Source organism: Apostichopus japonicus, chromosome 17 (genome assembly GCF_037975245.1).
Source record: "Apostichopus japonicus isolate 1M-3 chromosome 17, ASM3797524v1, whole genome shotgun sequence".
NCBI classification, from domain to species: Eukaryota; Metazoa; Echinodermata; class Holothuroidea; order Aspidochirotida; family Stichopodidae; genus Apostichopus; species Apostichopus japonicus.
In genome coordinates, this window is record NC_092577.1 from 23185835 (window position 1) to 23207772 (window position 21938).

A 21938-nucleotide genomic window follows, 5' to 3' on the forward strand; every position below is an offset into this window, starting at 1 on the left:
GTGTTATCAATAGGAAAATAAAAGCCTACGGCACCCAGTATTCCCAGGCGGTCACCCATCCAAGTACTGACTGCGCTCTACGTTGCTTGACTTCGGTGATCGGACGAGAACCGGTATAGTCAACGTGATATGGCCGTAGACATAACAACAGGTCAATGTAGGCCATTTCAATTTCTCATCGTCGTGGCAACATAGTGTTATCAATTGTGAAAATAAAAGCCTACGGCACCCAGTATTCCCAGGCGGTCACCCATCCAAGTACTGACTGCGCTCTACGTTGCTTGACTTCGGTGATCGGACGAGAACCGGTATAGTCAACGTGATATGGCCGTAGACATAACAAGAGCTCAATGCAGGCCATTTCAATTTTTCATCGTCGTGGCAACATAGTGTTATCAATTGTGAAAATAAAAGCCTACGGCACCCAGTATTCCCAGGCGGTCACCCATCCAAGTACTGACTGCGCTCTACCTTGCTTGACTTCGGTGATCGGACGAGAACCGCTATAGTCAACGTGATATGGCCGTAGACATAACAAGAGGTCAATGGAGGCCATTTCAATTTCTCATCGTCGTGGCAACATAGTGTTATCAATTGTGAAAATAAAAGCCTACGACACCCAGTATTCCCAGGCGGTCATCCATCCAAGTACTGACTGCGCTCTACCTTGCTTGACTTCGGTGATCGGACGAGAACCGGTATAGTCAACGTGATATGGCCGTAGACATAACAAGAGGTCAATGGAGGCCATTTCAATTTCTCATCGTCGTGGCAACATAGTGTTATCAATTGTGAAAATAAAAGCCTATTGCACCCAGTATTCCCAGGCGGTCATCCATCCAAGTACTGACTGCGCTCTACCTTGCTTGACTTCGGTGATCGGACGAGAACCGGTATAGTCAACGTGATATGGCCGTAGACATAACAAGAGGTCAATGGAGGCCATTTCAATTTCTCATCGTCGTGGCAACATAGTGTTATCAATTGTGAAAATAAAAGCCTACGGCACCCAGTATTCCCAGGCGGTCATCCATCCAAGTACTGACTGCGCTCTACGTTGCTTGACTTCGGTGATCGGACGAGAACCGGTATAGTCAACGTGATGTGGCCGTAGACATTACAAGAGGTGAAATGCAGGCTACTTGTGTGGTAGGTTATGATGAGTGGATTTAATATATATATTATACATGAATGGATTTAATATATATTATGTTAATCTATATTTTACATATATATGTAGAAAATTCTAATACATAAAAACAAAGTAGTTATTTATTAATATATTCGATTTTGAAATCGCTTTCCTTGTGGCAAGACAATGTAGGCCATTTCAATTTCTCATCGTCGTGGCAACATAGTGTTATCAATTAGGAAAATAAAAGCCTACGGCACCCAGTATTTCCACGCGGTCACCCATCCAAGTACTGACTGCGCTCTACGTTGCTTGACTTCGGTGATCGGACGAGAACCGGTATAGTCAACGTGATATGGCCGTAGACATAACAACAGGTCAATGTAGGCCATTTCACTTTCTCATCGTCGTGGCAACATAGTGTTATCAATTAGGAAAATAAAAGCCTACGGCACCCAGTATTCCCAGGCGGTCACCCATCCAAGTACTGACTGCGCTCTACGTTGCTTGACTTCGGTGATCGGACGAGAACCGGTATAGTCAACGTGATATGGCCGTAGACATAACAACAGGTCAATGAAGGCCATTTCAATTTTTCATCGTCGTGGCAACATAGTGTTATCAATTAGGAAAATAAAAGCCTACGGCACCCAGTATTCCCAGGCGGTCACCCATCCAAGTACAAACTGCGCTCTACGTTGCTTGACTTCGGTGATCGGACGAGAACCGGTATAGTCAACGTGATATGGCCGTAGACATAACAACAGGTCAAAGTAGGCCATTTCACTTTCTCATCGTCGTGGCAACATAGTGTTATCAATTGTGAAAATAAAAGCCTACGGCACCCAGTATTCCCAGGCGGTCACCCATCCAAGTAGTGACTGCGCTCTACCTTGCTTGACTTCGGTGATCGGACGAGAACCGGTATAGTCAACGTGATATGGCCGTAGACATAACAAGAGCTCAATGCAGGCCATTTGAATTTTTCATCGTCGTGGCAACATAGTGTTATCAATTGTGAAAATAAAAGCCTACGGCACCCAGTATTCCCAGGCGGTCACCCATCCAAGTACTGACTGCGCTCTACCTTGCTTGACTTCGGTGATCGGACGAGAACCGGTATAGTCAACGTGATATGGCCGTAGACATAACAAGAGGTCAATGAAGGCCATTTCAATTTTTCATCGTCGTGGCAACATAGTGTTATCAATTAGGAAAATAAAAGCCTACGGCACCCAGTATTCCCAGGCGGTCACCCATCCAAGTACAAACTGCGCTCTACGTTGCTTGACTTCGGTGATCGGACGAGAACCGGTATAGTCAACGTGATATGGCCGTAGACATAACAACAGGTCAAAGTAGGCCATTTCACTTTCTCATCGTCGTGGCAACATAGTGTTATCAATTGTGAAAATAAAAGCCTACGGCACCCAGTATTCCCAGGCGGTCACCCATCCAAGTAGTGACTGCGCTCTACCTTGCTTGACTTCGGTGATCGGACGAGAACCGGTATAGTCAACGTGATATGGCCGTAGACATAACAAGAGCTCAATGCAGGCCATTTGAATTTTTCATCGTCGTGGCAACATAGTGTTATCAATTGTGAAAATAAAAGCCTACGGCACCCAGTATTCCCAGGCGGTCATCCATCCAAGTACTGACTGCGCTCTACCTTGCTTGACTTCGGTGATCGGACGAGAACCGGTATAGTCAACGTGATATGGCCGTAGACATAACAAGAGGTCAATGGAGGCCATTTCAATTTCTCATCGTCGTGGCAACATAGTGTTATCAATTGTGAAAATAAAAGCCTACGGCACCCAGTATTCCCAGGCGGTCATCCATCCAAGTACTGACTGCGCTCTACGTTGCTTGACTTCGGTGATCGGACGAGAACCGGTATAGTCAACGTGATATGGCCGTAGACATTACAAGAGGTGAAATGCAGGCTACTTGTGTGGTAGGTTATGATGAGTGGATTTAATATATATATTATACATGAATGGATTTAATATATATTATGTTAATCTATATTTTACATATATATGTAGAAAATTCTAATACATAAAAACAAAGTAGTTATTTATTAATATATTCGATTTTGAAATCGCTTTCCTTGTGGCAAGACAATGTAGGCCATTTCAATTTCTCATCGTCGTGGCAACATAGTGTTATCAATTGTGAAAATAAAAGCCTACGGCACCCAGTATTCCCAGGCGGTCACCCATCCAAGTACGGACTGCGCTCTACGTTGCTTGACTTCGGTGATCGGACGAGAACCGGTATAGTCAACGTGATATGGCCGTAGACATAACAAGAGGTCAATGGAGGCCATTTCAATTTCTCATCGTCGTGGCAACATAGTGTTATCAATTGTGAAAATAAAAGCCTACGGCACCCAGTATTCCCAGGCGGTCACCCATCCAAGTACTGACTGCGCTCTACGTTGCTTAACTTCGGTGATCGGACGAGAACCGGTATAGTCAACGTGATATGGCCGTAGACATAACAACAGGTCAATGAAGGCCATTTCAATTTTTCATCGTCGTGGCAACATAGTGTTATCAATTAGGAAAATAAAAGCCTACGGCACCCAGTATTCCCAGGCGGTCACCCATCCAAGTACTGACTGCGCTCTACGTTGCTTGACTTCGGTGATCGGACGAGAACCGGTATAGTCAACGTGATATGGCCGTAGACATAACAACAGGTGAAATGCAGGCTACTTGTGTGGTAGGTTATGATGAGTGGATTTAATATATATATTATACATGAATGGATTTAATATATATTATGTTAATCTATATTTAACATATATATGTAGAAAATTCTAATACAGAAAAACAAAGTAGTTATTTATTAATATATTCGATTTTCAAATCGCTTTCCTTGTGGCAAGACAATGTAGGCCATTTCAATTTCTCATCGTCGTGGCAACATAGTGTTATCAATTAGGAAAATAAAAGCCTACGGCACCCAGTATTTCCAGGCGGTCACCCATCCAAGTACTGACTGCGCTCTACGTTGCTTGACTTCGGTGATCGGACGAGAACCGGTATAGTCAACGTGATATGGCCGTAGACATAACAACAGGTCAATGTAGGCCATTTCAATTTCTCATCGTCGTGGCAACATAGTGTTATCAATTGTGAAAATAAAAGCCGACGGCACCCAGTATTCCCAGGCGGTCATCCATCCAAGTACTGACTGCGCTCTACGTTGCTTGACTTCGGTGATCGGACGAGAACCGGTATAGTCAACGTGATATGGCCGTAGACATTACAAGAGGTGAAATGCAGGCTACTTGTGTGGTAGGTTATGATGAGTGGATTTAATATATATATTATACATGAGTGGATTTAATATATATTATGTTAATCTATATTTTACATATATATGTAGAAAATTCTAATACATAAAAACAAAGTAGTTATTTATTAATATATTCGATTTTCAAATCGCTTTCCTTGTGGCAAGACAATGTAGGCCATTTCAATTTCTCATCGTCGTGGCAACATAGTGTTATCAATTAGGAAAATAAAAGCCTACGGCACCCAGTATTTCCAGGCGGTCACCCATCCAAGTACTGACTGCGCTCTACGTTGCTTGACTTCGGTGATCGGACGAGAACCGGTATAGTCATCGTGATGTGGCCGTAGACATTACAAGAGGTGAAATGCAGGCTACTTGTGTGGTAGGTTATGATGAGTGGATTTAATATATATATTATACATGAATGGATTTAATATATATTATGTTAATCTATATTTTACATATATATGTAGAAAATTCTAATACATAAAAACAAAGTAGTTATTTATTAATATATTCGATTTTCAAATCGCTTTCCTTGTGGCAAGACAATGTAGGCCATTTCAATTTCTCATCGTCGTGGCAACATAGTGTTATCAATTAGGAAAATAAAAGCCTACGGCACCCAGTATTTCCAGGCGGTCACCCATCCAAGTACTGACTGCGCTCTACGTTGCTTGACTTCGGTGATCGGACGAGAACCGGTATAGTCAACGTGATATGGCCGTAGACATAACAACAGGTCAATGTAGGCCATTTGAATTTCTCATCGTCATGGCAACATAGTGTTATCAATTAGGAAATTAAAAGCCTACGGCACCCAGTATTCCCAGGCGGTCACCCATCCAAGTACTGACTGCGCTCTACGTTGCTTGACTTCGGTGATCGGACGAGAACCGGTATAGTCAACGTGATATGGCCGTAGACATAACAACAGGTCAATGTAGGCCATTTCACTTTCTCATCGTCGTGGCAACATAGTGTAATCAATTAGGAAAATAAAAGCCTACGGCACCCAGTATTTCCAGGCGGTCACCCATCCAAGTACTGACTGCGCTCTACGTTGCTTGACTTCGGTGATCGGACGAGAACCGGTATAGTCAACGTGATATGGCCGTAGACATAACAACAGGTCAATGAAGGCCATTTCAATTTTTCATCGTCGTGGCAACATAGTGTTATCAATTAGGAAAATAAAAGCCTACGGCACCCAGTATTCCCAGGCGGTCACCCATCCAAGTACTGACTGCGCTCTACGTTGCTTGACTTCGGTGATCGGACGAGAACCGGTATAGTCAACGTGATATGGCCGTAGACATAACAACAGGTCAATGAAGGCCATTTCAGTTTTTCATCGTCGTGGCAACATAGTGTTATCAATTAGGAAAATAAAAGCCTACGGCACCCAGTATTCCCAGGCGGTCACCCATCCGAGTACTGACTGCGCTCTACGTTGCTTGACTTACCTGATCGGACGAGAACCGGTATAGTCATCGTGATGTGGCCGTAGACATTCTAGGAGGTGAAATGTAGGCTACTTGTTTGGTAGGTTATGATGAGTGCACTTAATATATATATTATACATGAATGGATTTAATATATATTATGTTAATCTATATTTTACATATATATGTATAAAATGATCATATATAAAAAAAATCGAGTTATTGACTAATATATTTGATTTTCAAATCGCTTTCCTTCTGTCAAGACACTTTCCTTGTGGCAAGACAATGTAGGCCATTTCAATTTCTCATCGTCGTGGCAACATAGTGTTATCAATTGTGAAAATAAAAGCCTACGGCACCCAGTATTCCCAGGCGGTCACCCATCCAAGTACTGACTGCGCTCTACGTTGCTTGACTTCGGTGATCGGACGAGAACCGGTATAGTCAACGTGATATGGCCGTAGACATAACAAGAGGTGAATGTAGGCCATTTCAATTTTTCATCGTCGTGGCAACGTAGTGTTATCAATTAGGAAAATAAAAGCCTACGGCACCCAGTATTCCCAGGCGGTCACCCATCCAAGTACTGACTGCGCTCTACGTTGCTTAACTTCGGTGATCGGACGAGAACCGGTATAGTCAACGTGATATGGCCGTAGACATAACAACAGGTCAATGTAGGCCATTTCAATTTTTCATCGTCGTGGCAACATAGTGTTATCAATTAGGAAAATAAAAGCCTACGGCACCCAGTATTTCCAGGCGGTCACCCATCCAAGTACTGACTGCGCTCTACGTTGCTTGACTTCGGTGATCGGACGAGAACCGGTATAGTCAACGTGATATGGCCGTAGACATAACAACAGGTCAATGTAGGCCATTTCAATTTCTCATCGTCATGGCAACATAGTGTTATCAATTGTGAAAATAAAAGCCTACGGCACCCAGTATTCCCAGGCGGTCACCCATCCAAGTACTGACTGCGCTCTACGTTGCTTGACTTCGGTGATCGGACGAGAACCGGTATAGTCAACGTGATATGGCCGTAGACATAACAACAGGTCAATGTAGGCCATTTGAATTTCTCATCGTCATGGCAACATGGTGTTATCAATTGTGAAAATAAAAGCCTACGGCACCCAGTATTCCCAGGCGGTCACCCATCCAAGTACTGACTGCGCTCTACGTTGCTTGACTTCGGTGATCGGACGAGAACCGGTATAGTCAACGTGATATGGCCGTAGACATAACAAGAGGTCAATGTAGGCCATTTCACTTTCTCATCGTCGTGGCAACATAGTGTTATCAATTAGGAAAATAAAAGCCTATGGCACCCAGTATTTCCAGGCGGTCACCCATCCAAGTACTGACTGCGCTCTACGTTGCTTGACTTCGGTGATCGGACGAGAACCGGTATAGTCAACGTGATATGGCCGTAGACATAACAAGAGGTCAATGTAGGCCATTTCAATTTCTCATCGTCATGGCAACATAGTGTTATCAATTGTGAAAATAAAAGCCTACGGCACCCAGTATTCCCAGGCGGTCACCCATCCAAGTACTGACTGCGCTCTACGTTGCTTGACTTCGGTGATCGGACGAGAACCGGTATAGTCAACGTGATATGGCCGTAGACATAAGAAGAGGTCAATGTAGGCCATTTCACTTTCTCATCGTCGTGGCAACATAGTGTTATCAATTAGGAAAATAAAAGCCTACGACACCCAGTATTCCCAGGCGGTCACCCATCCAAGTACTGACTGCGCTCTACCTTGCTTGACTTCGGTGATCGGACGAGAACCGGTATAGTCAACGTGATATGGCCGTAGACATAACAAGAGGTCAATGGAGGCCATTTCAATTTCTCATCGTCGTGGCAACATAGTGTTATCAATTGTGAAAATAAAAGCCGACGGCACCCAGTATTCCCAGGCGGTCATCCATCCAAGTACTGACTGCGCTCTACGTTGCTTGACTTCGGTGATCGGACGAGAACCGGTATAGTCAACGTGATATGGCCGTAGACATTACAAGAGGTGAAATGCAGGCTACTTGTGTGGTAGGTTATGATGAGTGGATTTAATATATATATTATACATGAATGGATTTAATATATATTATGTTAATCTATATTTTACATATATATGTAGAAAATTCTAATACATAAAAACAAAGTAGTTATTTATTAATATATTCGATTTTCAAATCGCTTTCCTTGTGGCAAGACAATGTAGGCCATTTCAATTTCTCATCGTCGTGGCAACATAGTGTTATCAATTAGGAAAATAAAAGCCTACGGCACCCAGTATTTCCAGGCGGTCACCCATCCAAGTACTGACTGCGCTCTACGTTGCTTGACTTCGGTGATCGGACGAGAACCGGTATAGTCATCGTGATGTGGCCGTAGACATTACAAGAGGTGAAATGCAGGCTACTTGTGTGGTAGGTTATGATGAGTGGATTTAATATATATATTATACATGAATGGATTTAATATATATTATGTTAATCTATATTTTACATATATATGTAGAAAATTCTAATACATAAAAACAAAGTAGTTATTTATTAATATATTCGATTTTCAAATCGCTTTCCTTGTGGCAAGACAATGTAGGCCATTTCAATTTCTCATCGTCGTGGCAACATAGTGTTATCAATTAGGAAAATAAAAGCCTACGGCACCCAGTATTTCCAGGCGGTCACCCATCCAAGTACTGACTGCGCTCTACGTTGCTTGACTTCGGTGATCGGACGAGAACCGGTATAGTCAACGTGATATGGCCGTAGACATAACAACAGGTCAATGTAGGCCATTTGAATTTCTCATCGTCATGGCAACATAGTGTTATCAATTAGGAAATTAAAAGCCTACGGCACCCAGTATTCCCAGGCGGTCACCCATCCAAGTACTGACTGCGCTCTACGTTGCTTGACTTCGGTGATCGGACGAGAACCGGTATAGTCAACGTGATATGGCCGTAGACATAACAAGAGGTCAATGTAGGCCATTTCAATTTCTCATCGTCATGGCAACATAGTGTTATCAATTGTGAAAATAAAAGCCTACGGCACCCAGTATTCCCAGGCGGTCACCCATCCAAGTACTGACTGCGCTCTACGTTGCTTGACTTCGGTGATCGGACGAGAACCGGTATAGTCAACGTGATATGGCCGTAGACATAACAACAGGTCAATGTAGGCCATTTCACTTTCTCATCGTCGTGGCAACATAGTGTTATCAATTAGGAAAATAAAAGCCTATGGCACCCAGTATTTCCAGGCGGTCACCCATCCAAGTACTGACTGCGCTCTACGTTGCTTGACTTCGGTGGTCGGACGAGAACCGGTATAGTCAACGTGATATGGCCGTAGACATAACAACAGGTCAATGTAGGCCATTTCAATTTCTCATCGTCATGGCAACATAGTGTTATCAATTGTGAAAATAAAAGCCTACGGCACCCAGTATTCCCAGGCGGTCACCCATCCAAGTACTGACTGCGCTCTACGTTGCTTGACTTCGGTGATCGGACGAGAACCGGTATAGTCAACGTGATATGGCCGTAGACATAACAACAGGTCAATGTAGGCCATTTCACTTTCTCATCGTCGTGGCAACATAGTGTTATCAATTAGGAAAATAAAAGCCTACGGCACCCAGTATTCCCAGGCGGTCACCCATCCAAGTACTGACTGCGCTCTACGTTGCTTGACTTCGGTGATCGGACGAGAACCGGTATAGTCATCGTGATGTGGCCGTAGACATTCTAGGAGGTGAAATGTAGGCTACTTGTGTGGTAGGTTATGATGAGTGGATTTAATATATATATTATACATGAATGGATTTAATATATATTATGTTAATCTATATTTTACATATATATGTAGAAAATTCTAATACATAAAAACAAAGTAGTTATTTATTAATATATTCGATTTTCAAATCGCTTTCCTTGTGGCAAGACAATGTAGGCCATTTCAATTTCTCATCGTCGTGGCAACATAGTGTTATCAATTGTGAAAATAAAAGCCTACGGCACCCAGTATTCCCAGGCGGTCACCCATCCAAGTACTGACTGCGCTCTACGTTGCTTGACTTCGGTGATCGGACGAGAACCGGTATAGTCAACGTGATATGGCCGTAGACATAACAAGAGGTCAATGTAGGCCATTTCAATTTCTCATCGTCGTGGCAACATAGTGTTATCAATTGTGAAAATAAAAGCCTACGGCACCCAGTATTCCCAGGCGGTCACCCATCCAAGTACTGACTGCGCTCTACGTTGCTTGACTTCGGTGATCGGACGAGAACCGCTATAGTCAACGTGATATGGCCGTAGACATAACAAGAGGTCAATGGAGGCCATTTCAATTTCTCATCGTCGTGGCAACATAGTGTTATCAATTGTGAAAATAAAAGCCTACGGCACCCAGTATTCCCAGGCGGTCATCCATCCAAGTACTGACTGCGCTCTACCTTGCTTGACTTCGGTGATCGGACGAGAACCGGTATAGTCAACGTGATATGGCCGTAGACATAACAAGAGGTCAATGGAGGCCATTTCAATTTCTCATCGTCGTGGCAACATAGTGTTATCAATTGTGAAAATAAAAGCCTACGGCACCCAGTATTCCCAGGCGGTCATCCATCCAAGTACTGACTGCGCTCTACCTTGCTTGACTTCGGTGATCGGACGAGAACCGGTAAGGTCAACGTGATATGGCCGTAGACATAACAAGAGGTCAATGGAGGCCATTTCAATTTCTCATCGTCGTGGCAACATAGTGTTATCAATTGTGAAAATAAAAGCCTACGGCACCCAGTATTCCCAGGCGGTCATCCATCCAAGTACTGACTGCGCTCTACGTTGCTTGACTTCGGTGATCGGACGAGAACCGGTATAGTCAACGTGATATGGCCGTAGACATAACAAGAGGTCAATGGAGGCCATTTCAATTTCTCATCGTCGTGGCAACATAGTGTTATCAATTGTGAAAATAAAAGCCTACGGCACCCAGTATTCCCAGGCGGTCATCCATCCAAGTACTGACTGCGCTCTACCTTGCTTGACTTCGGTGATCGGACGAGAACCGGTATAGTCAACGTGATATGGCCGTAGACATAACAAGAGGTCAATGGAGGCCATTTCAATTTCTCATCGTCGTGGCAACATAGTGTTATCAATTGTGAAAATAAAAGCCTACGGCACCCAGTATTCCCAGGCGGTCATCCATCCAAGTACTGACTGCGCTCTACGTTGCTTGACTTCGGTGATCGGACGAGAACCGGTATAGTCAACGTGATGTGGCCGTAGACATTACAAGAGGTGAAATGCAGGCTACTTGTGTGGTAGGTTATGATGAGTGGATTGAATATATATATTATACATGAATGGATTTAATATATATTATGTTAATCTATATTTTACATCTATATGTAGAAAATTTTAATACATAAAAACAAAGTAGTTATTTATTAATATATTCGATTTTAAAATCGCTTTCCTTGTGGCAAGACAATGTAGGCCATTTCAATTTCTCATCGTCGTGGCAACATAGTGTTATCAATTAGGAAAATAAAAGCCTACGGCACCCAGTATTCCCAGGCGGTCACCCATCCAAGTACAGACTGCGCTCTACGTTGCTTGACTTCGGTGATCGGACGAGAACCGGTATAGTCAACGTGATATGGCCGTAGACATAACAACAGGTCAATGTAGGCCATTTCACTTTCTCATCGTCGTGGCAACATAGTGTTATCAATTAGGAAAATAAAAGCCTACGGCACCCAGTATTTCCAGGCGGTCACCCATCCAAGTACTGACTGCGCTCTACGTTGCTTGACTTCGGTGATCGGACGAGAACCGGTATAGTCAACGTGATATGGCCGTAGACATAACAACAGGTCAATGTAGGCCATTTCAATTTCTCATCGTCATGGCAACATAGTGTTATCAATTGTGAAAATAAAAGCCTACGGCACCCAGTATTCCCAGGCGGTCACCCATCCAAGTACTGACTGCGCTCTACGTTGCTTGACTTCGGTGATCGGACGAGAACCGGTATAGTCAACGTGATATGGCCGTAGACATAACAAGAGGTCAATGTAGGCCATTTCACTTTCTCATCGTCGTGGCAACATAGTGTTATCAATTAGGAAAATAAAAGCCTACGGCACCCAGTATTCCCAGGCGGTCACCCATCCAAGTACTGACTGCGCTCTACGTTGCTTCACTTCGGTGATCGGACGAGAACCGGTATAGTCAACGTGATATGGCCGTAGACATAACAACAGGTCAATGAAGGCCATTTCAATTTTTCATCGTCGTGGCAACATAGTGTTATCAATTAGGAAAAAAAAAGCCTACGGCACCCAGTATTCCCAGGCGGTCACCCATCCGAGTACTGACTGCGCTCTACGTTGCTTGACTTCGGTGATCGGACGAGAATTTTCTAGGAGGTGAAATGTAGGCTACTTGTTTGGTAGGTTATGATGAGTGCACTTAATATATATATTATACATGAATGGATTTAATATATATTATGTTAATCTATATTTTACATATATATGTATAAAATGATCATATATAAAAACAATCGAGTTATTTACTAATATATTTGATTTTCAAATCGCTTTCCTTCTGTCAAGACACTTTCCTTGTGGCAAGACAATGTAGGCCATTTCAATTTCTCATCGTCGTGGCAACATAGTGTTATCAATTGTGAAAATAAAAGCCTACGGCACCCAGTATTCCCAGGCGGTCACCCATCCAAGTACTGACTGCGCTCTACGTTGCTTGACTTCGGTGATCGGACGAGAACCGGTATAGTCAACGTGATGTGGCCGTAGACATTACAAGAGGTGAAATGCAGGCTACTTGTGTGGTAGGTTATGATGAGTGGATTTAATATATATATTATACATGAATGGATTTAATATATATTATGTTAATCTATATTTTACATCTATATGTAGAAAATTTTAATACATAAAAACAAAGTAGTTATTTATTAATATATTCGATTTTCAAATCGCTTTCCTTGTGGCAAGACAATGTAGGCCATTTCAATTTCTCATCGTCGTGGCAACATAGTGTTATCAATTAGGAAAATAAAAGCCTACGGCACCCAGTATTCCCAGGCGGTCACCCATCCAAGTACAGACTGCGCTCTACGTTGCTTGACTTCGGTGATCGGACGAGAACCGGTATAGTCAACGTGATATGGCCGTAGACATAACAACAGGTCAATGTAGGCCATTTCACTTTCTCATCGTCGTGGCAACATAGTGTTATCAATTAGGAAAATAAAAGCCTACGGCACCCAGTATTTCCAGGCGGTCACCCATCCAAGTACTGACTGCGCTCTACGTTGCTTGACTTCGGTGATCGGACGAGAACCGGTATAGTCAACGTGATATGGCCGTAGACATAACAACAGGTCAATGTAGGCCATTTCAATTTCTCATCGTCATGGCAACATAGTGTTATCAATTGTGAAAATAAAAGCCTACGGCACCCAGTATTCCCAGGCGGTCACCCATCCAAGTACTGACTGCGCTCTACGTTGCTTGACTTCGGTGATCGGACGAGAACCGGTATAGTCAACGTGATATGGCCGTAGACATAACAAGAGGTCAATGTAGGCCATTTCACTTTCTCATCGTCGTGGCAACATAGTGTTATCAATTAGGAAAATAAAAGCCTACGGCACCCAGTATTCCCAGGCGGTCACCCATCCAAGTACTGACTGCGCTCTACGTTGCTTCACTTCGGTGATCGGACGAGAACCGGTATAGTCAACGTGATATGGCCGTAGACATAACAACAGGTCAATGAAGGCCATTTCAATTTTTCATCGTCGTGGCAACATAGTGTTATCAATTAGGAAAAAAAAAGCCTACGGCACCCAGTATTCCCAGGCGGTCACCCATCCGAGTACTGACTGCGCTCTACGTTGCTTGACTTACCTGATCGGACGAGAACCGGTATAGTCATCGTGATGTGGCCGTAGACATTCTAGGAGGTGAAATGTAGGCTACTTGTTTGGTAGGTTATGATGAGTGCACTTAATATATATATTATACATGAATGGATTTAATATATATTATGTTAATCTATATTTTACATATATATGTATAAAATGATCATATATAAAAACAATCGAGTTATTTACTAATATATTTGATTTTCAAATCGCTTTCCTTCTGTCAAGACACTTTCCTTGTGGCAAGACAATGTAGGCCATTTCAATTTCTCATCGTCGTGGCAACATAGTGTTATCAATTGTGAAAATAAAAGCCTACGGCACCCAGTATTCCCAGGCGGTCACCCATCCAAGTACTGACTGCGCTCTACGTTGCTTGACTTCGGTGATCGGACGAGAACCGGTATAGTCAACGTGATGTGGCCGTAGACATTACAAGAGGTGAAATGCAGGCTACTTGTGTGGTAGGTTATGATGAGTGGATTTAATATATATATTATACATGAATGGATTTAATATATATTATGTTAATCTATATTTTACATCTATATGTAGAAAATTTTAATACATAAAAACAAAGTAGTTATTTATTAATATATTCGATTTTCAAATCGCTTTCCTTGTGGCAAGACAATGTAGGCCATTTCAATTTCTCATCGTCGTGGCAACATAGTGTTATCAATTAGGAAAATAAAAGCCTACGGCACCCAGTATTCCCAGGCGGTCACCCATCCAAGTACAGACTGTGCTCTACGTTGCTTGACTTCGGTGATCGGACGAGAACCGGTATAGTCAACGTGATATGGCCGTAGACATAACAACAGGTCAATGTAGGCCATTTCACTTTCTCATCGTCGTGGCAACATAGTGTTATCAATTAGGAAAATAAAAGCCTACGGCACCCAGTATTTCCAGGCGGTCACCCATCCAAGTACTGACTGCGCTCTACGTTGCTTGACTTCGGTGATCGGACGAGAACCGGTATAGTCAACGTGATATGGCCGTAGACATAACAACAGGTCAATGTAGGCCATTTCAATTTCTCATCGTCATGGCAACATAGTGTTATCAATTGTGAAAATAAAAGCCTACGGCACCCAGTATTCCCAGGCGGTCACCCATCCAAGTACTGACTGCGCTCTACGTTGCTTAACTTCGGTGATCGGACGAGAACCGGTATAGTCAACGTGATATGGCCGTAGACATAACAACAGGTCAATGAAGGCCATTTCAATTTTTCATCGTCGTGGCAACATAGTGTTATCAATTAGGAAAATAAAAGCCTACGGCACCCAGTATTCCCAGGCGGTCACCCATCCAAGTACTGACTGCGCTCTACGTTGCTTGACTTCGGTGATCGGACGAGAACCGGTATAGTCAACGTGATATGGCCGTAGACATAACAACAGGTGAAATGCAGGCTACTTGTGTGGTAGGTTATGATGAGTGGATTTAATATATATATTATACATGAATGGATTTAATATATATTATGTTAATCTATATTTAACATATATATGTAGAAAATTCTAATACAGAAAAACAAAGTAGTTATTTATTAATATATTCGATTTTCAAATCGCTTTCCTTGTGGCAAGACAATGTAGGCCATTTCAATTTCTCATCGTCGTGGCAACATAGTGTTATCAATTAGGAAAATAAAAGCCTACGGCACCCAGTATTTCCAGGCGGTCACCCATCCAAGTACTGACTGCGCTCTACGTTGCTTGACTTCGGTGATCGGACGAGAACCGGTATAGTCAACGTGATATGGCCGTAGACATAACAACAGGTCAATGTAGGCCATTTCAATTTCTCATCGTCGTGGCAACATAGTGTTATCAATTGTGAAAATAAAAGCCGACGGCACCCAGTATTCCCAGGCGGTCATCCATCCAAGTACTGACTGCGCTCTACGTTGCTTGACTTCGGTGATCGGACGAGAACCGGTATAGTCAACGTGATATGGCCGTAGACATTACAAGAGGTGAAATGCAGGCTACTTGTGTGGTAGGTTATGATGAGTGGATTTAATATATATATTATACATGAGTGGATTTAATATATATTATGTTAATCTATATTTTACATATATATGTAGAAAATTCTAATACATAAAAACAAAGTAGTTATTTATTAATATATTCGATTTTCAAATCGCTTTCCTTGTGGCAAGACAATGTAGGCCATTTCAATTTCTCATCGTCGTGGCAACATAGTGTTATCAATTAGGAAAATAAAAGCCTACGGCACCCAGTATTTCCAGGCGGTCACCCATCCAAGTACTGACTGCGCTCTACGTTGCTTGACTTCGGTGATCGGACGAGAACCGGTATAGTCATCGTGATGTGGCCGTAGACATTACAAGAGGTGAAATGCAGGCTACTTGTGTGGTAGGTTATGATGAGTGGATTTAATATATATATTATACATGAATGGATTTAATATATATTATGTTAATCTATATTTTACATATATATGTAGAAAATTCTAATACATAAAAACAAAGTAGTTATTTATTAATATATTCGATTTTCAAATCGCTTTCCTTGTGGCAAGACAATGTAGGCCATTTCAATTTCTCATCGTCGTGGCAACATAGTGTTATCAATTAGGAAAATAAAAGCCTACGGCACCCAGTATTTCCAGGCGGTCACCCATCCAAGTACTGACTGCGCTCTACGTTGCTTGACTTCGGTGATCGGACGAGAACCGGTATAGTCAACGTGATATGGCCGTAGACATAACAACAGGTCAATGTAGGCCATTTGAATTTCTCATCGTCATGGCAACATAGTGTTATCAATTAGGAAATTAAAAGCCTACGGCACCCAGTATTCCCAGGCGGTCACCCATCCAAGTACTGACTGCGCTCTACGTTGCTTGACTTCGGTGATCGGACGAGAACCGGTATAGTCAACGTGATATGGCCGTAGACATAACAACAGGTCAATGTAGGCCATTTCACTTTCTCATCGTCGTGGCAACATAGTGTAATCAATTAGGAAAATAAAAGCCTACGGCACCCAGTATTTCCAGGCGGTCACCCATCCAAGTACTGACTGCGCTCTACGTTGCTTGACTTCGGTGATCGGACGAGAACCGGTATAGTCAACGTGATATGGCCGTAGACATAACAACAGGTCAATGAAGGCCATTTCAATTTTTCATCGTCGTGGCAACATAGTGTTATCAATTAGGAAAATAAAAGCCTACGGCACCCAGTATTCCCAGGCGGTCACCCATCCAAGTACTGACTGCGCTCTACGTTGCTTGACTTCGGTGATCGGACGAGAACCGGTATAGTCAACGTGATATGGCCGTAGACATAACAACAGGTCAATGAAGGCCATTTCAGTTTTTCATCGTCGTGGCAACATAGTGTTATCAATTAGGAAAATAAAAGCCTACGGCACCCAGTATTCCCAGGCGGTCACCCATCCGAGTACTGACTGCGCTCTACGTTGCTTGACTTACCTGATCGGACGAGAACCGGTATAGTCATCGTGATGTGGCCGTAGACATTCTAGGAGGTGAAATGTAGGCTACTTGTTTGGTAGGTTATGATGAGTGCACTTAATATATATATTATACATGAATGGATTTAATATATATTATGTTAATCTATATTTTACATATATATGTATAAAATGATCATATATAAAAAAAATCGAGTTATTGACTAATATATTTGATTTTCAAATCGCTTTCCTTCTGTCAAGACACTTTCCTTGTGGCAAGACAATGTAGGCCATTTCAATTTCTCATCGTCGTGGCAACATAGTGTTATCAATTGTGAAAATAAAAGCCTACGGCACCCAGTATTCCCAGGCGGTCACCCATCCAAGTACTGACTGCGCTCTACGTTGCTTGACTTCGGTGATCGGACGAGAACCGGTATAGTCAACGTGATATGGCCGTAGACATAACAAGAGGTGAATGTAGGCCATTTCAATTTTTCATCGTCGTGGCAACGTAGTGTTATCAATTAGGAAAATAAAAGCCTACGGCACCCAGTATTCCCAGGCGGTCACCCATCCAAGTACTGACTGCGCTCTACGTTGCTTAACTTCGGTGATCGGACGAGAACCGGTATAGTCAACGTGATATGGCCGTAGACATAACAACAGGTCAATGTAGGCCATTTCAATTTTTCATCGTCGTGGCAACATAGTGTTATCAATTAGGAAAATAAAAGCCTACGGCACCCAGTATTTCCAGGCGGTCACCCATCCAAGTACTGACTGCGCTCTACGTTGCTTGACTTCGGTGATCGGACGAGAACCGGTATAGTCAACGTGATATGGCCGTAGACATAACAACAGGTCAATGTAGGCCATTTCAATTTCTCATCGTCATGGCAACATAGTGTTATCAATTGTGAAAATAAAAGCCTACGGCACCCAGTATTCCCAGGCGGTCACCCATCCAAGTACTGACTGCGCTCTACGTTGCTTGACTTCGGTGATCGGACGAGAACCGGTATAGTCAACGTGATATGGCCGTAGACATAACAACAGGTCAATGTAGGCCATTTGAATTTCTCATCGTCATGGCAACATGGTGTTATCAATTGTGAAAATAAAAGCCTACGGCACCCAGTATTCCCAGGCGGTCACCCATCCAAGTACTGACTGCGCTCTACGTTGCTTGACTTCGGTGATCGGACGAGAACCGGTATAGTCAACGTGATATGGCCGTAGACATAACAAGAGGTCAATGTAGGCCATTTCACTTTCTCATCGTCGTGGCAACATAGTGTTATCAATTAGGAAAATAAAAGCCTATGGCACCCAGTATTTCCAGGCGGTCACCCATCCAAGTACTGACTGCGCTCTACGTTGCTTGACTTCGGTGATCGGACGAGAACCGGTATAGTCAACGTGATATGGCCGTAGACATAACAAGAGGTCAATGTAGGCCATTTCAATTTCTCATCGTCATGGCAACATAGTGTTATCAATTGTGAAAATAAAAGCCTACGGCACCCAGTATTCCCAGGCGGTCACCCATCCAAGTACTGACTGCGCTCTACGTTGCTTGACTTCGGTGATCGGACGAGAACCGGTATAGTCAACGTGATATGGCCGTAGACATAAGAAGAGGTCAATGTAGGCCATTTCACTTTCTCATCGTCGTGGCAACATAGTGTTATCAATTAGGAAAATAAAAGCCTACGACACCCAGTATTCCCAGGCGGTCACCCATCCAAGTACTGACTGCGCTCTACCTTGCTTGACTTCGGTGATCGGACGAGAACCGGTATAGTCAACGTGATATGGCCGTAGACATAACAAGAGGTCAATGGAGGCCATTTCAATTTCTCATCGTCGTGGCAACATAGTGTTATCAATTGTGAAAATAAAAGCCGACGGCACCCAGTATTCCCAGGCGGTCATCCATCCAAGTACTGACTGCGCTCTACGTTGCTTGACTTCGGTGATCGGACGAGAACCGGTATAGTCAACGTGATATGGCCGTAGACATTACAAGAGGTGAAATGCAGGCTACTTGTGTGGTAGGTTATGATGAGTGGATTTAATATATATATTATACATGAATGGATTTAATATATATTATGTTAATCTATATTTTACATATATATGTAGAAAATTCTAATACATAAAAACAAAGTAGTTATTTATTAATATATTCGATTTTCAAATCGCTTTCCTTGTGGCAAGACAATGTAGGCCATTTCAATTTCTCATCGTCGTGGCAACATAGTGTTATCAATTAGGAAAATAAAAGCCTACGGCACCCAGTATTTCCAGGCGGTCACCCATCCAAGTACTGACTGCGCTCTACGTTGCTTGACTTCGGTGATCGGACGAGAACCGGTATAGTCATCGTGATGTGGCCGTAGACATTACAAGAGGTGAAATGCAGGCTACTTGTGTGGTAGGTTATGATGAGTGGATTTAATATATATATTATACATGAATGGATTTAATATATATTATGTTAATCTATATTTTACATATATATGTAGAAAATTCTAATACATAAAAACAAAGTAGTTATTTATTAATATATTCGATTTTCAAATCGCTTTCCTTGTGGCAAGACAATGTAGGCCATTTCAATTTCTCATCGTCGTGGCAACATAGTGTTATCAATTAGGAAAATAAAAGCCTACGGCACCCAGTATTTCCAGGCGGTCACCCATCCAAGTACTGACTGCGCTCTACGTTGCTTGACTTCGGTGATCGGACGAGAACCGGTATAGTCAACGTGATATGGCCGTAGACATAACAACAGGTCAATGTAGGCCATTTGAATTTCTCATCGTCATGGCAACATAGTGTTATCAATTAGGAAATTAAAAGCCTACGGCACCCAGTATTCCCAGGCGGTCACCCATCCAAGTACTGACTGCGCTCTACGTTGCTTGACTTCGGTGATCGGACGAGAACCGGTATAGTCAACGTGATATGGCCGTAGACATAACAAGAGGTCAATGTAGGCCATTTCAATTTCTCATCGTCATGGCAACATAGTGTTATCAATTGTGAAAATAAAAGCCTACGGCACCCAGTATTCCCAGGCGGTCACCCATCCAAGTACTGACTGCGCTCTACGTTGCTTGACTTCGGTGATCGGACGAGAACCGGTATAGTCAACGTGATATGGCCGTAGACATAAGAAGAGGTCAATGTAGGCCATTTCACTTTCTCATCGTCGTGGCAACATAGTGTTATCAATTAGGAAAATAAAAGCCTATGGCACCCAGTATTTCCAGGCGGTCACCCATCCAAGTACTGACTGCGCTCTACGTTGCTTGACTTCGGTGGTCGGACGAGAACCGGTATAGTCAACGTGATATGGCCGTAGACATAACAACAGGTCAATGTAGGCCATTTCAATTTCTCATCGTCATGGCAACATAGTGTTATCAATTGTGAAAATAAAAGCCTACGGCACCCAGTATTCCCAGGCGGTCACCCATCCAAGTACTGACTGCGCTCTACGTTGCTTGACTTCGGTGATCGGACGAGAACCGGTATAGTCAACGTGATATGGCCGTAGACATAACAACAGGTCAATGTAGGCCATTTCACTTTCTCATCGTCGTGGCAACATAGTGTTATCAATTAGGAAAATAAAAGCCTACGGCACCCAGTATTCCCAGGCGGTCACCCATCCAAGTACTGACTGCGCTCTACGTTGCTTGACTTCGGTGATCGGACGAGAACCGGTATAGTCATCGTGATGTGGCCGTAGACATTCTAGGAGGTGAAATGTAGGCTACTTGTGTGGTAGGTTATGATGAGTGGATTTAATATATATATTATACATGAATGGATTTAATATATATTATGTTAATCTATATTTTACATATATATGTAGAAAATTCTAATACATAAAAACAAAGTAGTTATTTATTAATATATTCGATTTTCAAATCGCTTTCCTTGTGGCAAGACAATGTAGGCCATTTCAATTTCTCATCGTCGTGGCAACATAGTGTTATCAATTGTGAAAATAAAAGCCTACGGCACCCAGTATTCCCAGGCGGTCACCCATCCAAGTACTGACTGCGCTCTACGTTGCTTGACTTCGGTGATCGGACGAGAACCGGTATAGTCAACGTGATATGGCCGTAGACATAACAAGAGGTCAATGTAGGCCATTTCAATTTCTCATCGTCGTGGCAACATAGTGTTATCAATTGTGAAAATAAAAGCCTACGGCACCCAGTATTCCCAGGCGGTCACCCATCCAAGTACTGACTGCGCTCTACGTTGCTTGACTTCGGTGATCGGACGAGAACCGCTATAGTCAACGTGATATGGCCGTAGACATAACAAGAGGTCAATGGAGGCCATTTCAATTTCTCATCGTCGTGGCAACATAGTGTTATCAATTGTGAAAATAAAAGCCTACGGCACCCAGTATTCCCAGGCGGTCATCCATCCAAGTACTGACTGCGCTCTACCTTGCTTGACTTCGGTGATCGGACGAGAACCGGTATAGTCAACGTGATATGGCCGTAGACATAACAAGAGGTCAATGGAGGCCATTTCAATTTCTCATCGTCGTGGCAACATAGTGTT

The 21938-nt window shown here is 42.9% G+C and overlaps 62 non-coding genes and 29 pseudogenes across 62 annotated transcripts; all 91 read right to left on the reverse strand.

Annotated features, from left to right (window-relative positions):
* Positions 1-22: 22 nt before the first annotated feature.
* LOC139958009 (5S ribosomal RNA) lies at positions 23-141 on the reverse strand. The gene has a single exon (XR_011789665.1). It is a non-coding gene; the product is annotated as a 5S ribosomal RNA (ribosomal RNA).
* A 76-nt stretch (positions 142-217) lies between these two features.
* On the reverse strand, positions 218-336 carry LOC139958010 (5S ribosomal RNA). The gene has a single exon (XR_011789666.1). It is a non-coding gene; the product is annotated as a 5S ribosomal RNA (ribosomal RNA).
* A 76-nt stretch (positions 337-412) lies between these two features.
* On the reverse strand, positions 413-531 carry LOC139956773 (5S ribosomal RNA; annotated as a pseudogene).
* Positions 532-607: 76 nt separating this feature from the next.
* LOC139956836 (5S ribosomal RNA) lies at positions 608-726 on the reverse strand (annotated as a pseudogene).
* Positions 727-802: 76 nt separating this feature from the next.
* On the reverse strand, positions 803-921 carry LOC139957396 (5S ribosomal RNA; annotated as a pseudogene).
* A 76-nt stretch (positions 922-997) lies between these two features.
* On the reverse strand, positions 998-1116 carry LOC139956139 (5S ribosomal RNA; annotated as a pseudogene).
* Positions 1117-1380: 264 nt separating this feature from the next.
* On the reverse strand, positions 1381-1499 carry LOC139955925 (5S ribosomal RNA). The gene has a single exon (XR_011789151.1). It is a non-coding gene; the product is annotated as a 5S ribosomal RNA (ribosomal RNA).
* A 76-nt stretch (positions 1500-1575) lies between these two features.
* On the reverse strand, positions 1576-1694 carry LOC139958011 (5S ribosomal RNA). Its single transcript, XR_011789667.1, has one exon. It is a non-coding gene; the product is annotated as a 5S ribosomal RNA (ribosomal RNA).
* A 76-nt stretch (positions 1695-1770) lies between these two features.
* On the reverse strand, positions 1771-1889 carry LOC139955048 (5S ribosomal RNA). The gene has a single exon (XR_011788301.1). It is a non-coding gene; the product is annotated as a 5S ribosomal RNA (ribosomal RNA).
* A 76-nt stretch (positions 1890-1965) lies between these two features.
* LOC139956752 (5S ribosomal RNA) lies at positions 1966-2084 on the reverse strand (annotated as a pseudogene).
* Positions 2085-2160: 76 nt separating this feature from the next.
* Positions 2161-2279, reverse strand: LOC139955536 (5S ribosomal RNA). Its single transcript, XR_011788773.1, has one exon. It is a non-coding gene; the product is annotated as a 5S ribosomal RNA (ribosomal RNA).
* Positions 2280-2355: 76 nt separating this feature from the next.
* Positions 2356-2474, reverse strand: LOC139955049 (5S ribosomal RNA). Its single transcript, XR_011788302.1, has one exon. It is a non-coding gene; the product is annotated as a 5S ribosomal RNA (ribosomal RNA).
* A 76-nt stretch (positions 2475-2550) lies between these two features.
* Positions 2551-2669, reverse strand: LOC139956753 (5S ribosomal RNA; annotated as a pseudogene).
* A 76-nt stretch (positions 2670-2745) lies between these two features.
* LOC139956453 (5S ribosomal RNA) lies at positions 2746-2864 on the reverse strand (annotated as a pseudogene).
* Positions 2865-2940: 76 nt separating this feature from the next.
* Positions 2941-3059, reverse strand: LOC139955559 (5S ribosomal RNA). Its single transcript, XR_011788796.1, has one exon. It is a non-coding gene; the product is annotated as a 5S ribosomal RNA (ribosomal RNA).
* A 264-nt stretch (positions 3060-3323) lies between these two features.
* Positions 3324-3442, reverse strand: LOC139955586 (5S ribosomal RNA). Its single transcript, XR_011788823.1, has one exon. It is a non-coding gene; the product is annotated as a 5S ribosomal RNA (ribosomal RNA).
* Positions 3443-3518: 76 nt separating this feature from the next.
* Positions 3519-3637, reverse strand: LOC139955296 (5S ribosomal RNA). The gene has a single exon (XR_011788541.1). It is a non-coding gene; the product is annotated as a 5S ribosomal RNA (ribosomal RNA).
* Positions 3638-3713: 76 nt separating this feature from the next.
* On the reverse strand, positions 3714-3832 carry LOC139958014 (5S ribosomal RNA). Its single transcript, XR_011789669.1, has one exon. It is a non-coding gene; the product is annotated as a 5S ribosomal RNA (ribosomal RNA).
* A 264-nt stretch (positions 3833-4096) lies between these two features.
* Positions 4097-4215, reverse strand: LOC139955789 (5S ribosomal RNA). Its single transcript, XR_011789018.1, has one exon. It is a non-coding gene; the product is annotated as a 5S ribosomal RNA (ribosomal RNA).
* Positions 4216-4291: 76 nt separating this feature from the next.
* On the reverse strand, positions 4292-4410 carry LOC139956567 (5S ribosomal RNA; annotated as a pseudogene).
* Positions 4411-4674: 264 nt separating this feature from the next.
* Positions 4675-4793, reverse strand: LOC139957021 (5S ribosomal RNA; annotated as a pseudogene).
* Positions 4794-5057: 264 nt separating this feature from the next.
* Positions 5058-5176, reverse strand: LOC139955790 (5S ribosomal RNA). Its single transcript, XR_011789019.1, has one exon. It is a non-coding gene; the product is annotated as a 5S ribosomal RNA (ribosomal RNA).
* A 76-nt stretch (positions 5177-5252) lies between these two features.
* Positions 5253-5371, reverse strand: LOC139958015 (5S ribosomal RNA). The gene has a single exon (XR_011789670.1). It is a non-coding gene; the product is annotated as a 5S ribosomal RNA (ribosomal RNA).
* Positions 5372-5447: 76 nt separating this feature from the next.
* On the reverse strand, positions 5448-5566 carry LOC139955791 (5S ribosomal RNA). Its single transcript, XR_011789020.1, has one exon. It is a non-coding gene; the product is annotated as a 5S ribosomal RNA (ribosomal RNA).
* Positions 5567-5642: 76 nt separating this feature from the next.
* Positions 5643-5761, reverse strand: LOC139958016 (5S ribosomal RNA). Its single transcript, XR_011789671.1, has one exon. It is a non-coding gene; the product is annotated as a 5S ribosomal RNA (ribosomal RNA).
* A 76-nt stretch (positions 5762-5837) lies between these two features.
* Positions 5838-5956, reverse strand: LOC139957684 (5S ribosomal RNA; annotated as a pseudogene).
* Positions 5957-6239: 283 nt separating this feature from the next.
* Positions 6240-6358, reverse strand: LOC139958017 (5S ribosomal RNA). Its single transcript, XR_011789672.1, has one exon. It is a non-coding gene; the product is annotated as a 5S ribosomal RNA (ribosomal RNA).
* A 76-nt stretch (positions 6359-6434) lies between these two features.
* On the reverse strand, positions 6435-6553 carry LOC139955412 (5S ribosomal RNA). The gene has a single exon (XR_011788653.1). It is a non-coding gene; the product is annotated as a 5S ribosomal RNA (ribosomal RNA).
* Positions 6554-6629: 76 nt separating this feature from the next.
* On the reverse strand, positions 6630-6748 carry LOC139955792 (5S ribosomal RNA). Its single transcript, XR_011789021.1, has one exon. It is a non-coding gene; the product is annotated as a 5S ribosomal RNA (ribosomal RNA).
* Positions 6749-6824: 76 nt separating this feature from the next.
* LOC139958018 (5S ribosomal RNA) lies at positions 6825-6943 on the reverse strand. Its single transcript, XR_011789673.1, has one exon. It is a non-coding gene; the product is annotated as a 5S ribosomal RNA (ribosomal RNA).
* A 76-nt stretch (positions 6944-7019) lies between these two features.
* Positions 7020-7138, reverse strand: LOC139958019 (5S ribosomal RNA). The gene has a single exon (XR_011789674.1). It is a non-coding gene; the product is annotated as a 5S ribosomal RNA (ribosomal RNA).
* Positions 7139-7214: 76 nt separating this feature from the next.
* On the reverse strand, positions 7215-7333 carry LOC139956813 (5S ribosomal RNA; annotated as a pseudogene).
* Positions 7334-7409: 76 nt separating this feature from the next.
* Positions 7410-7528, reverse strand: LOC139958020 (5S ribosomal RNA). Its single transcript, XR_011789675.1, has one exon. It is a non-coding gene; the product is annotated as a 5S ribosomal RNA (ribosomal RNA).
* Positions 7529-7604: 76 nt separating this feature from the next.
* Positions 7605-7723, reverse strand: LOC139956012 (5S ribosomal RNA). The gene has a single exon (XR_011789237.1). It is a non-coding gene; the product is annotated as a 5S ribosomal RNA (ribosomal RNA).
* Positions 7724-7799: 76 nt separating this feature from the next.
* LOC139956568 (5S ribosomal RNA) lies at positions 7800-7918 on the reverse strand (annotated as a pseudogene).
* Positions 7919-8182: 264 nt separating this feature from the next.
* Positions 8183-8301, reverse strand: LOC139957023 (5S ribosomal RNA; annotated as a pseudogene).
* A 264-nt stretch (positions 8302-8565) lies between these two features.
* Positions 8566-8684, reverse strand: LOC139955793 (5S ribosomal RNA). Its single transcript, XR_011789022.1, has one exon. It is a non-coding gene; the product is annotated as a 5S ribosomal RNA (ribosomal RNA).
* A 76-nt stretch (positions 8685-8760) lies between these two features.
* LOC139958021 (5S ribosomal RNA) lies at positions 8761-8879 on the reverse strand. Its single transcript, XR_011789676.1, has one exon. It is a non-coding gene; the product is annotated as a 5S ribosomal RNA (ribosomal RNA).
* Positions 8880-8955: 76 nt separating this feature from the next.
* LOC139958022 (5S ribosomal RNA) lies at positions 8956-9074 on the reverse strand. The gene has a single exon (XR_011789677.1). It is a non-coding gene; the product is annotated as a 5S ribosomal RNA (ribosomal RNA).
* A 76-nt stretch (positions 9075-9150) lies between these two features.
* Positions 9151-9269, reverse strand: LOC139956930 (5S ribosomal RNA; annotated as a pseudogene).
* A 76-nt stretch (positions 9270-9345) lies between these two features.
* LOC139958024 (5S ribosomal RNA) lies at positions 9346-9464 on the reverse strand. Its single transcript, XR_011789678.1, has one exon. It is a non-coding gene; the product is annotated as a 5S ribosomal RNA (ribosomal RNA).
* Positions 9465-9540: 76 nt separating this feature from the next.
* Positions 9541-9659, reverse strand: LOC139956436 (5S ribosomal RNA; annotated as a pseudogene).
* A 264-nt stretch (positions 9660-9923) lies between these two features.
* Positions 9924-10042, reverse strand: LOC139958026 (5S ribosomal RNA). Its single transcript, XR_011789680.1, has one exon. It is a non-coding gene; the product is annotated as a 5S ribosomal RNA (ribosomal RNA).
* A 76-nt stretch (positions 10043-10118) lies between these two features.
* On the reverse strand, positions 10119-10237 carry LOC139955911 (5S ribosomal RNA). Its single transcript, XR_011789137.1, has one exon. It is a non-coding gene; the product is annotated as a 5S ribosomal RNA (ribosomal RNA).
* Positions 10238-10313: 76 nt separating this feature from the next.
* Positions 10314-10432, reverse strand: LOC139956455 (5S ribosomal RNA; annotated as a pseudogene).
* Positions 10433-10508: 76 nt separating this feature from the next.
* LOC139956859 (5S ribosomal RNA) lies at positions 10509-10627 on the reverse strand (annotated as a pseudogene).
* Positions 10628-10703: 76 nt separating this feature from the next.
* On the reverse strand, positions 10704-10822 carry LOC139955560 (5S ribosomal RNA). Its single transcript, XR_011788797.1, has one exon. It is a non-coding gene; the product is annotated as a 5S ribosomal RNA (ribosomal RNA).
* Positions 10823-10898: 76 nt separating this feature from the next.
* LOC139956456 (5S ribosomal RNA) lies at positions 10899-11017 on the reverse strand (annotated as a pseudogene).
* A 76-nt stretch (positions 11018-11093) lies between these two features.
* On the reverse strand, positions 11094-11212 carry LOC139956140 (5S ribosomal RNA; annotated as a pseudogene).
* A 264-nt stretch (positions 11213-11476) lies between these two features.
* On the reverse strand, positions 11477-11595 carry LOC139955231 (5S ribosomal RNA). The gene has a single exon (XR_011788477.1). It is a non-coding gene; the product is annotated as a 5S ribosomal RNA (ribosomal RNA).
* A 76-nt stretch (positions 11596-11671) lies between these two features.
* On the reverse strand, positions 11672-11790 carry LOC139955794 (5S ribosomal RNA). The gene has a single exon (XR_011789023.1). It is a non-coding gene; the product is annotated as a 5S ribosomal RNA (ribosomal RNA).
* Positions 11791-11866: 76 nt separating this feature from the next.
* On the reverse strand, positions 11867-11985 carry LOC139958027 (5S ribosomal RNA). Its single transcript, XR_011789681.1, has one exon. It is a non-coding gene; the product is annotated as a 5S ribosomal RNA (ribosomal RNA).
* Positions 11986-12061: 76 nt separating this feature from the next.
* Positions 12062-12180, reverse strand: LOC139956216 (5S ribosomal RNA). Its single transcript, XR_011789347.1, has one exon. It is a non-coding gene; the product is annotated as a 5S ribosomal RNA (ribosomal RNA).
* A 448-nt stretch (positions 12181-12628) lies between these two features.
* LOC139955496 (5S ribosomal RNA) lies at positions 12629-12747 on the reverse strand. The gene has a single exon (XR_011788735.1). It is a non-coding gene; the product is annotated as a 5S ribosomal RNA (ribosomal RNA).
* A 264-nt stretch (positions 12748-13011) lies between these two features.
* On the reverse strand, positions 13012-13130 carry LOC139955233 (5S ribosomal RNA). The gene has a single exon (XR_011788479.1). It is a non-coding gene; the product is annotated as a 5S ribosomal RNA (ribosomal RNA).
* Positions 13131-13206: 76 nt separating this feature from the next.
* LOC139955795 (5S ribosomal RNA) lies at positions 13207-13325 on the reverse strand. Its single transcript, XR_011789024.1, has one exon. It is a non-coding gene; the product is annotated as a 5S ribosomal RNA (ribosomal RNA).
* A 76-nt stretch (positions 13326-13401) lies between these two features.
* LOC139958028 (5S ribosomal RNA) lies at positions 13402-13520 on the reverse strand. The gene has a single exon (XR_011789682.1). It is a non-coding gene; the product is annotated as a 5S ribosomal RNA (ribosomal RNA).
* A 76-nt stretch (positions 13521-13596) lies between these two features.
* On the reverse strand, positions 13597-13715 carry LOC139956229 (5S ribosomal RNA). The gene has a single exon (XR_011789350.1). It is a non-coding gene; the product is annotated as a 5S ribosomal RNA (ribosomal RNA).
* A 76-nt stretch (positions 13716-13791) lies between these two features.
* Positions 13792-13910, reverse strand: LOC139957685 (5S ribosomal RNA; annotated as a pseudogene).
* A 283-nt stretch (positions 13911-14193) lies between these two features.
* Positions 14194-14312, reverse strand: LOC139955497 (5S ribosomal RNA). The gene has a single exon (XR_011788736.1). It is a non-coding gene; the product is annotated as a 5S ribosomal RNA (ribosomal RNA).
* Positions 14313-14576: 264 nt separating this feature from the next.
* Positions 14577-14695, reverse strand: LOC139955162 (5S ribosomal RNA). The gene has a single exon (XR_011788413.1). It is a non-coding gene; the product is annotated as a 5S ribosomal RNA (ribosomal RNA).
* Positions 14696-14771: 76 nt separating this feature from the next.
* Positions 14772-14890, reverse strand: LOC139955796 (5S ribosomal RNA). Its single transcript, XR_011789025.1, has one exon. It is a non-coding gene; the product is annotated as a 5S ribosomal RNA (ribosomal RNA).
* Positions 14891-14966: 76 nt separating this feature from the next.
* Positions 14967-15085, reverse strand: LOC139955528 (5S ribosomal RNA). The gene has a single exon (XR_011788765.1). It is a non-coding gene; the product is annotated as a 5S ribosomal RNA (ribosomal RNA).
* Positions 15086-15161: 76 nt separating this feature from the next.
* Positions 15162-15280, reverse strand: LOC139958029 (5S ribosomal RNA). Its single transcript, XR_011789683.1, has one exon. It is a non-coding gene; the product is annotated as a 5S ribosomal RNA (ribosomal RNA).
* Positions 15281-15544: 264 nt separating this feature from the next.
* LOC139955797 (5S ribosomal RNA) lies at positions 15545-15663 on the reverse strand. The gene has a single exon (XR_011789026.1). It is a non-coding gene; the product is annotated as a 5S ribosomal RNA (ribosomal RNA).
* Positions 15664-15739: 76 nt separating this feature from the next.
* Positions 15740-15858, reverse strand: LOC139956569 (5S ribosomal RNA; annotated as a pseudogene).
* A 264-nt stretch (positions 15859-16122) lies between these two features.
* LOC139957024 (5S ribosomal RNA) lies at positions 16123-16241 on the reverse strand (annotated as a pseudogene).
* A 264-nt stretch (positions 16242-16505) lies between these two features.
* On the reverse strand, positions 16506-16624 carry LOC139955798 (5S ribosomal RNA). Its single transcript, XR_011789027.1, has one exon. It is a non-coding gene; the product is annotated as a 5S ribosomal RNA (ribosomal RNA).
* Positions 16625-16700: 76 nt separating this feature from the next.
* On the reverse strand, positions 16701-16819 carry LOC139958030 (5S ribosomal RNA). The gene has a single exon (XR_011789684.1). It is a non-coding gene; the product is annotated as a 5S ribosomal RNA (ribosomal RNA).
* Positions 16820-16895: 76 nt separating this feature from the next.
* LOC139955800 (5S ribosomal RNA) lies at positions 16896-17014 on the reverse strand. Its single transcript, XR_011789029.1, has one exon. It is a non-coding gene; the product is annotated as a 5S ribosomal RNA (ribosomal RNA).
* A 76-nt stretch (positions 17015-17090) lies between these two features.
* Positions 17091-17209, reverse strand: LOC139958031 (5S ribosomal RNA). Its single transcript, XR_011789685.1, has one exon. It is a non-coding gene; the product is annotated as a 5S ribosomal RNA (ribosomal RNA).
* Positions 17210-17285: 76 nt separating this feature from the next.
* On the reverse strand, positions 17286-17404 carry LOC139957686 (5S ribosomal RNA; annotated as a pseudogene).
* A 283-nt stretch (positions 17405-17687) lies between these two features.
* Positions 17688-17806, reverse strand: LOC139958032 (5S ribosomal RNA). The gene has a single exon (XR_011789686.1). It is a non-coding gene; the product is annotated as a 5S ribosomal RNA (ribosomal RNA).
* A 76-nt stretch (positions 17807-17882) lies between these two features.
* Positions 17883-18001, reverse strand: LOC139955643 (5S ribosomal RNA). The gene has a single exon (XR_011788877.1). It is a non-coding gene; the product is annotated as a 5S ribosomal RNA (ribosomal RNA).
* Positions 18002-18077: 76 nt separating this feature from the next.
* On the reverse strand, positions 18078-18196 carry LOC139955801 (5S ribosomal RNA). Its single transcript, XR_011789030.1, has one exon. It is a non-coding gene; the product is annotated as a 5S ribosomal RNA (ribosomal RNA).
* Positions 18197-18272: 76 nt separating this feature from the next.
* On the reverse strand, positions 18273-18391 carry LOC139958033 (5S ribosomal RNA). The gene has a single exon (XR_011789687.1). It is a non-coding gene; the product is annotated as a 5S ribosomal RNA (ribosomal RNA).
* A 76-nt stretch (positions 18392-18467) lies between these two features.
* Positions 18468-18586, reverse strand: LOC139958035 (5S ribosomal RNA). Its single transcript, XR_011789688.1, has one exon. It is a non-coding gene; the product is annotated as a 5S ribosomal RNA (ribosomal RNA).
* A 76-nt stretch (positions 18587-18662) lies between these two features.
* Positions 18663-18781, reverse strand: LOC139956814 (5S ribosomal RNA; annotated as a pseudogene).
* A 76-nt stretch (positions 18782-18857) lies between these two features.
* LOC139958036 (5S ribosomal RNA) lies at positions 18858-18976 on the reverse strand. Its single transcript, XR_011789689.1, has one exon. It is a non-coding gene; the product is annotated as a 5S ribosomal RNA (ribosomal RNA).
* Positions 18977-19052: 76 nt separating this feature from the next.
* LOC139956013 (5S ribosomal RNA) lies at positions 19053-19171 on the reverse strand. Its single transcript, XR_011789238.1, has one exon. It is a non-coding gene; the product is annotated as a 5S ribosomal RNA (ribosomal RNA).
* A 76-nt stretch (positions 19172-19247) lies between these two features.
* Positions 19248-19366, reverse strand: LOC139956570 (5S ribosomal RNA; annotated as a pseudogene).
* Positions 19367-19630: 264 nt separating this feature from the next.
* LOC139957025 (5S ribosomal RNA) lies at positions 19631-19749 on the reverse strand (annotated as a pseudogene).
* A 264-nt stretch (positions 19750-20013) lies between these two features.
* On the reverse strand, positions 20014-20132 carry LOC139955802 (5S ribosomal RNA). The gene has a single exon (XR_011789031.1). It is a non-coding gene; the product is annotated as a 5S ribosomal RNA (ribosomal RNA).
* A 76-nt stretch (positions 20133-20208) lies between these two features.
* On the reverse strand, positions 20209-20327 carry LOC139958038 (5S ribosomal RNA). The gene has a single exon (XR_011789691.1). It is a non-coding gene; the product is annotated as a 5S ribosomal RNA (ribosomal RNA).
* Positions 20328-20403: 76 nt separating this feature from the next.
* Positions 20404-20522, reverse strand: LOC139958039 (5S ribosomal RNA). Its single transcript, XR_011789692.1, has one exon. It is a non-coding gene; the product is annotated as a 5S ribosomal RNA (ribosomal RNA).
* A 76-nt stretch (positions 20523-20598) lies between these two features.
* Positions 20599-20717, reverse strand: LOC139956932 (5S ribosomal RNA; annotated as a pseudogene).
* Positions 20718-20793: 76 nt separating this feature from the next.
* LOC139958040 (5S ribosomal RNA) lies at positions 20794-20912 on the reverse strand. Its single transcript, XR_011789693.1, has one exon. It is a non-coding gene; the product is annotated as a 5S ribosomal RNA (ribosomal RNA).
* Positions 20913-20988: 76 nt separating this feature from the next.
* Positions 20989-21107, reverse strand: LOC139956437 (5S ribosomal RNA; annotated as a pseudogene).
* A 264-nt stretch (positions 21108-21371) lies between these two features.
* LOC139958041 (5S ribosomal RNA) lies at positions 21372-21490 on the reverse strand. Its single transcript, XR_011789694.1, has one exon. It is a non-coding gene; the product is annotated as a 5S ribosomal RNA (ribosomal RNA).
* Positions 21491-21566: 76 nt separating this feature from the next.
* On the reverse strand, positions 21567-21685 carry LOC139955912 (5S ribosomal RNA). Its single transcript, XR_011789138.1, has one exon. It is a non-coding gene; the product is annotated as a 5S ribosomal RNA (ribosomal RNA).
* A 76-nt stretch (positions 21686-21761) lies between these two features.
* LOC139956457 (5S ribosomal RNA) lies at positions 21762-21880 on the reverse strand (annotated as a pseudogene).
* Between the last annotated feature and the right edge of the window lie 58 nt (positions 21881-21938).